Here is a 7,500-nt window from a genome sequence, read left to right as displayed (position 1 = left end):
CATAAATTCATAATTAACACCCCCATCCCCACCACCAACCCCACCCCAAAAACCACCCCACCCCACCCCATCCCACCTACAAACAGTGAGATATATGTACTACACTGCAAATGTCAAATACCCCTAGTCTTCGAGCCCGTTTAAAGTTTACAGTGTTTATATGATTCTATATTGAAGTCAATAACACGTGACTCACCGTAGTATCGGGCACCGCAATCCCGACAGTCAGTGCCGTAAAAACAGGAATTGTCGTAAGATAAAAGCCCGCCATCTTCACAAGCGTCATTCGACGAATATTTACACGTCTCTTCACACAGTTCCACTACAACAAAAATAAAGTTTTACATGTCAGTTAATTCTACATTTGTCAACCCGTCAGGTAAATAGGCACTATGATTTATCTGAGAAAATCTCACATTGTCAACTACCTTGCTAAATATACAAGACGAAAGAGTTGTGAAACGTCTCGTGTGTTTAAATTTTTTTTCTTCCTGAGGAAAATACGTTTGAGTTTTTTAAAATGCCACCAACCATCTCCAATGAGTTCCCTAGGACCACAGTCGTTACAATCGCTTCCAAAGAAACAGTTGGTTGTGTTAGCACCTGGGCCACCGTCGTCACATATACTATTGTTTAAGTACTCGTCGCAATTGTTGCTACATAATCCTGTAGGGAAAAAGAAAAGCGTAAGTTGGATCTGGACTATGTACAGCACTTGTTACAAGAGCGTGATACTTGATAGAATAGCAAAGTTCACTTGTTCTTGTAAGAACTTGGAAGTGTTGTGGTAAGGTCTAAAGATAACAATTGTTTGGTTCCGGTTACCCGAAACCCACCTAGTTTTTCAGTACCGACCCTAAACTTTATTTTTGACATATTCGAGAAAAAAAAAATAAAATCGTAGAAAATTGTGAAGTCTTGCCAGAAAGAGTGGATGCGGAAACTGCATCAACTTAAAAAAAAATAAAACTGTTCATCCAATCTGTAATGGCTGTACATCTGATGAGAAGAAACCAGTAACACAGAGACCATATGCAAAACAACGGAACACCTGAACTAACCACTCACACATAAAAAAATTAAATAACATAAAAATCTACCTACCCTGCAGCCTATTCTAAAATTGAGCGTAATCGGAACCACACAATTTTTTTTTATTACTTATAGCCTAAAGTAAAGACCTAATAATAACTGGAACTATTCTTTTCACAATTTTTAGTCTTATAAGACACAAAATTGGCATTTACAGAATTGCCTCATTTCATTCTTACTTATTAAGATTTTGTTTACAAATTACGCTTATTACCTTTTGTAAGATCTATGTCTCTAGGTCCACAGTCCACACAATCTGTTCCTATCTGACATAATCTCGGGCCATTATAATCGGAAACTTCCCCGTCATCGCAGTAGTCGTCCAGTGAAGAGTAGCACGTGTTCCAACATGAAACTTTAAAACAATATACAATGAAAAAGTTCACAATATCCAAGACTACCAAACAATGTAGTCTGAGGTAAGATATACAATTAATCGTTTACAAACAATTGCAATTACTTGGTTCTGTACCAGATTCAATCATAGACCCTACATGAAATATATGGATCAAGCCAGTGTACAGCGCCATCAACGACTGAATGCAACTAATTGGAATCATTTATCAATATACTATAAGCTTTGTACCGTAATATTTGTGCTAGATATTCCCAATAACAAAACAGATCTAGGACTGCTAACTTTAAGCTATAAACACATACCCTTGACACCACCAAGTTTGGTAATGAACTTTCTAGCTAGAAATATTAAAATTTCAATGTAAACCACTATTTATGGTCGTTGTATGAGAGTATTTTATACTCACTGTCTGTAGGGTTGGGATCACGTGGACCACAGTCACTACAATCCGTTCCATACGCACATTCAGACGTTGCGTTGAATCCACCATCATTACAAATACCATTGTGTGTTTCAAAGAGACATGTATCTGTACACAGATCTAGAGAGAATGAGAATGAGAATGAGAATGAGAATGAGAATGAGAATGAGAATGAGAATGAGAATGAGAATAAGAATGACAATGAGATTGAGAATAAGAATGAGAATGAGAATGAGAATGGATGAGAACTTTCTGTAAACACTTATTGTCACACCATCAATAAAGTTGACAGTTGTCGTGTTATGATGACGTCACTCTGTGTCCTAAACATATGCTACTGCAATGAAGTGTACAGTAAGAAGTGTATATTCTTTTATGACTCTTAATCGTTTTTCGTGAACATATAAAATGGTTCACCTACAGCATGATAGAAGCTACCTACAACCAAGTTCAAAGTTGCGTGGAATGTACAATCTACGCAATGTGACTAATTATACAAACAGTCTAATTCTTTCCCAATAGGAAAAGGTTGCCCAATGAGAGTTTATGTGATCATCCATGAGTCTGCAGTAATTGTTCGAGTGTAACTGCAAAAGTGTTGTGCAAAAAGTCATTATCAATCAAGGTTACAGACACAACATTTTCAATATCAGAAACAGTTACGTTGATGTTATCAGACAACAAACACAATGTCTGAGATTCAAAACAATGAACCATCATATAAACCATATGTCGGTACGTGTTACATTGTAGTAATCTGTCTGTAACTATCATGATATATTGATACATTGTTACACACATTTTCAATAACACTTCCACTAATTAAACGGCATAGTCAAAGGCAAAGCGTTCCATTCTAAGAATGTTGCGTACACTGTCATTTTCACACAACTGTGGTTTTAGTTGTATTGTTTTGTAGTATCAGACCAACGTTTACTTTATTTACTCTGAGGAACTTCGCCATGATTTCAATACGACACAGGGTGGTAGATGCATTGCTATTCAAGACTGTCAACCCGAGATGACGAAATAATAATATTAATCGTGAAACTTAAATATTCAACAAAAAATGGAGGAAATCTTACCTTGAGACAATGATTCATTGATGTATGTACACAGAACAATTATATAAAAACTGGCAATGAAGTTTTCCATCTCAAACCAAGTAATTATCTCAGATTGATAACGGCGTTGAGGTAAAGACTTGAGAGAATAGAGTGCAACTTTCTGACTTTTAACCTTTAGGAGGTCCCGGTTCGAATCTAGTATGCTTCCAAACGTTATATTGGTGATTTTGATAATTAGCAGTGACGTCACGGAATAGAAACACAACAATAATAAAATGCAACGAAGGGATTAATTCAATGTATTTGATATTACGTCCAATTGGATGGGTTTACCATGACGATATGAAGGTGTTGGGTGTAACAGGGCAGGGTTATATTCGTATTGTGATGTCTATTGAAGGCTGTCTATTGTAATGTAGCAACCTTGTCAGTCACTGCACACTATGAATAGACAGTTGTAGCAATGTACCAAATATTTAATGTAAAAAGGTATTAAATAAAGTCAAAACCAAAGTGAACAAATTGACATATTTCGGCAAACCCTTTTTTAAATAGTCAATGTTTATTCAATCCTGTAATCGGTATACGATACTGATGACAAGGTCTTAACGTCATTGTCACTGATTTTCCAGGCTAGCAGTTATAAAAAGCCAACTTAAATAGCATTGACGTAGAAATTAGTTTGCGCTCTAATGTCAGAATCTGGAGATAACATTAACTACAATGTATTATTAGAAGAGAAGCTGACTTGGGACATCTTTTGTACACAGAGAAAGTGGACGGTGAACAGGCAGAATTGGTGAATCATATGTATTGAATATAGACCAACGTGTGAAACAGCACTCAACGTTACAGAACATTCGTAAACAGTGACACAAACACATATACAAGAATCACATTGGACAAACTCAGTCCATATTTATTCTACATTGAAGTGTCTCCCATGTTAGGTAGAGAACGTATCACCAAGGCTATGTCTCACTAATTTGAAGTTCTGTCGCAAGTTTAATGGTCACCAGATATGTACATCCAGATGGTGTATTGGTTTACTTTTCTATTTGTTGAACTCATACCAAGTTTAGACACTCGAGTCTTACTGTACCATGCTGCGAAAACCCAGCTAGTGACAAACAAACAAACAAACAAACAAACAAACGAATGAACAAACTAACGAATGAACAAACAAACACAGACAGACAGACAGACATACATACATACAGACAGACAGACAGACAGACAGACAGACAGACAGACAGACAGACAGACAGACAGACAGACAGACAGACAGACAGACAAACAAACAAACAAACAAACAAACAAACAGAATTCTTTTGTCACAAAATAACTGTAAATTATTCAAATTAAACTTAATTGTTGTTTCTCATCTTCAATATTACAAATTCATCACCAAGTTACCTTCTGTACTCACTAGATATGTGACTCCACTACACTCAATTATCAAAGTACACAGACTACCACGGCCTGTAAACTAAAATACCCACTTGGACGGAAATTTCGGATCGCAGTCCACTGTAAACAAGTAACCCACTGATTATACGTAGAATATAACTTTATATAAAATCTATTAGTAACTTTATTAAAACACAACAGTATACCAGTGGTAACATGATTACTCCAAGTATTTGTGTCTCGAGTTTTTGTCCCCTCCTGCAAGTTCTACTATGTAGTAAATAAAAACAACATCATAGTTAGCATCTTGATACAAGACAATCACGCCCTCAAACGGATTGACGACTGAACACATTGCTTCACATACAAAACAAATCAAGGAAGAGAATTCAACAATTTTATGTAAATGACATTGATGTGACATTTTACCTTGATAAGTCACTTTCTTCTACTTTACAGCTATCTATATAAGACCTGTTATCAATATTTATATTTTTTTCAAATTTATTTAATGCTATCATAAAAGACAAAATTCCGCCACATCAGCACATGTTCATTCTTAAGGTTTCGTTTTCTTATCCAAAGCTGAGATCTGCCAAAAATAGAGATTTATTTCAACCATTATACGTCATTTGTAAATTCATACTGCGGTAATGGGGAACTTGCAATCCAAACTGAGCATACTCAAACGCAAAGGACTATGGGATTATCTGTGGTTATCGTAATACCTAATCTGGAGCTACTGATAAAATTAACCTCCCACAAAGACCAGGATGACTATGAATTGATCATTTCTGGTTATAAACAATGTAAAAATATTGTTTACAATGCTAATTGATTAGTAATTATTAACATATTTCCCATGATGCAACATTCAACATGGCGTGTTTGCAAGTTCCCTATTGTCGATTGCGTTTACACGTTTGGTTTGTTACTTCGCTGTCCAGTTACAGAGTTCCCCGTCTTACAAGTCATCTATCATGGTAATCATATCCATAGGTTTAACTTGGTTTCCGTTCCATGCCTGGTGCTTCTTTGGTTTGGCTTCAGTTGTTTGTTCACTTCCAAGTTGGTTTGTAATTTTCTTCAACAGGTTGCGTTGAAGAATCTGGATGACTATAACACTCACGACCATCACAAACAAACAGACCACACACAGTAATGTTACCGTCTCAAGAAGTCCATCTGTGCACAAATTATGTTGTTTTTGTTAAATAACAAAAAAAATAGATTGTGGAAGGGAAAGAACATTGTTTTAATTGTTAGTAAATAAGAGGTTTTCGTACTTTAGATTTGACATCGTCATTAAGAAGGTGTAGAAATAATTCTATCAAATGGCACCAACTTCAAATTCATAACTGAAATACCGGCTAATTTTAAAAATTAAACTTAAAACATGAAGAGCAGTTTCGAACTTGTTAATCAATTGTTTTCCTGAGAGTTCTTAATTAATTAATTAATTAATTAATTAATTAATTAATTAATTAATTAATTAATCAATTAATCAATTAATTAGAACGTAACACGCTTATCAAATACAGCCAATTTAAATTTGTAATTTAATTAATTATCTCTGCATATTTTTGAATGTTTCACTTACTATTGTTTATAGATGTTGCCTCAGTAATTGAGTGTTCGTTGGTTGTTGTTTCATAACTCAATGATGACTCCACGTGTACTTGTTCAAATGTCGAAGTAGTGTCTTGAATGACTGTTGTACTAGTTGTAGTTGACGTTTCGACAGCTGAGGATAAAATGAAAAAATGGTGGGCATCTGTTTTTCATCGTAACTTTGGACAAGTGCAGAGAGAGAGAGAGAGAGATAGAGAGAGAGAGAGAGAGAGAGAGAGAGAGAGAGAGAGAGAGAGAGAGAGAGAGAGAGAGAGAGAGAGTGTGTGTGTGTGTGTGTGTGTGTGTGTGTGTGTGTGTGTGTGTGTGTGTGCAACTCTCTACCGATTGTGTAACTCTGATTCTCTGTACATATCTGTGTCTGTATCTATCTATCTATCTATCTATCTATCTATCTATCTATCTATCTATCTATCTATCTATCTATCTATCTATCTATCTATCTATCTATCTATCTATCTATCTATCCATCCATCCATCCATCCATCCATCCATCCATCCATCCATCCATCCATCCATCCATCCATCCATCCATCCATCCATCCATCCATCCATCCATCCATCCATCCATCCATCCATCCATCCATCCATCCATCCATCCATCCATCCATCCATCCATCCATCCATCCATCCATCCATCCATCCATCCATCCATCCATCCATCCATCCATCCATCCATCCATCCACCCACCCACCCACCCACCCACCCACCCACCCACCCTGTCTGTTTGTCCGTCCGTTCATCAGTCTGTTAGTATCGACTTACCATAATGTCGTATCCCACAATCACTGCAATCCATACCATAGCCACACCCTGACCCATATGACAACAATCCACTATCATCGCAGAAACCATCACGTGCGTATGAACAGTTGTCGTCACATAATTCGACTAAATTAATAAGCACAAATGAAACAAAAGAAAAATTAAAGTAATTTTGTAACTCAAAATTTCTGACAAATATCAGTACGCTTAATGTATCGGGCTTGCAATCAATGGCCGATATACATTTTTGCTTTAATATTATTTCCCGCTAATTTTAGTTGTCTAGCGAAAATACCAGAAACATAAGGGGCTTAGTTACTTCGAGTAAAAAGAACTAATACGTTAACAATGCACGTATGTCACGAGTATGATGGCCTGAATCAAGAGAAAGCTATAATTCTAGAATCCTAGTCGAATCATAGTGAAAATAACCCCAATTTTAAACATTTTGACCCATATCATACGCATTGTACTGTACAATAGAGCAACGCAGAACCGTTGACGTAGGCGTGTGTTTTCGTGACGTAGAACGACCAGGGTTATAAATTCCATATTTTCTGTTCGAACATATTGAACTTTACTTGCATATGTTATAATAGCACTTACTAGGTCCTGATAGCGGTCTAGGTCCACAGTCATTGCAATCCGTACCGTAGAAGCACTGTGTAGTTGCGGAGTCCGGACCACTATCATCACAAATACTATTGTTACTGGTTGATATACATGTATTTGAACACAGAGCTACAAGGTATGTAAT

Source organism: Glandiceps talaboti, chromosome 21 (genome assembly GCF_964340395.1).
Source record: "Glandiceps talaboti chromosome 21, keGlaTala1.1, whole genome shotgun sequence".
NCBI lineage: Eukaryota > Metazoa > Hemichordata > Enteropneusta > Spengelidae > Glandiceps > Glandiceps talaboti.
This window is presented reverse-complemented; position numbering follows the sequence as displayed.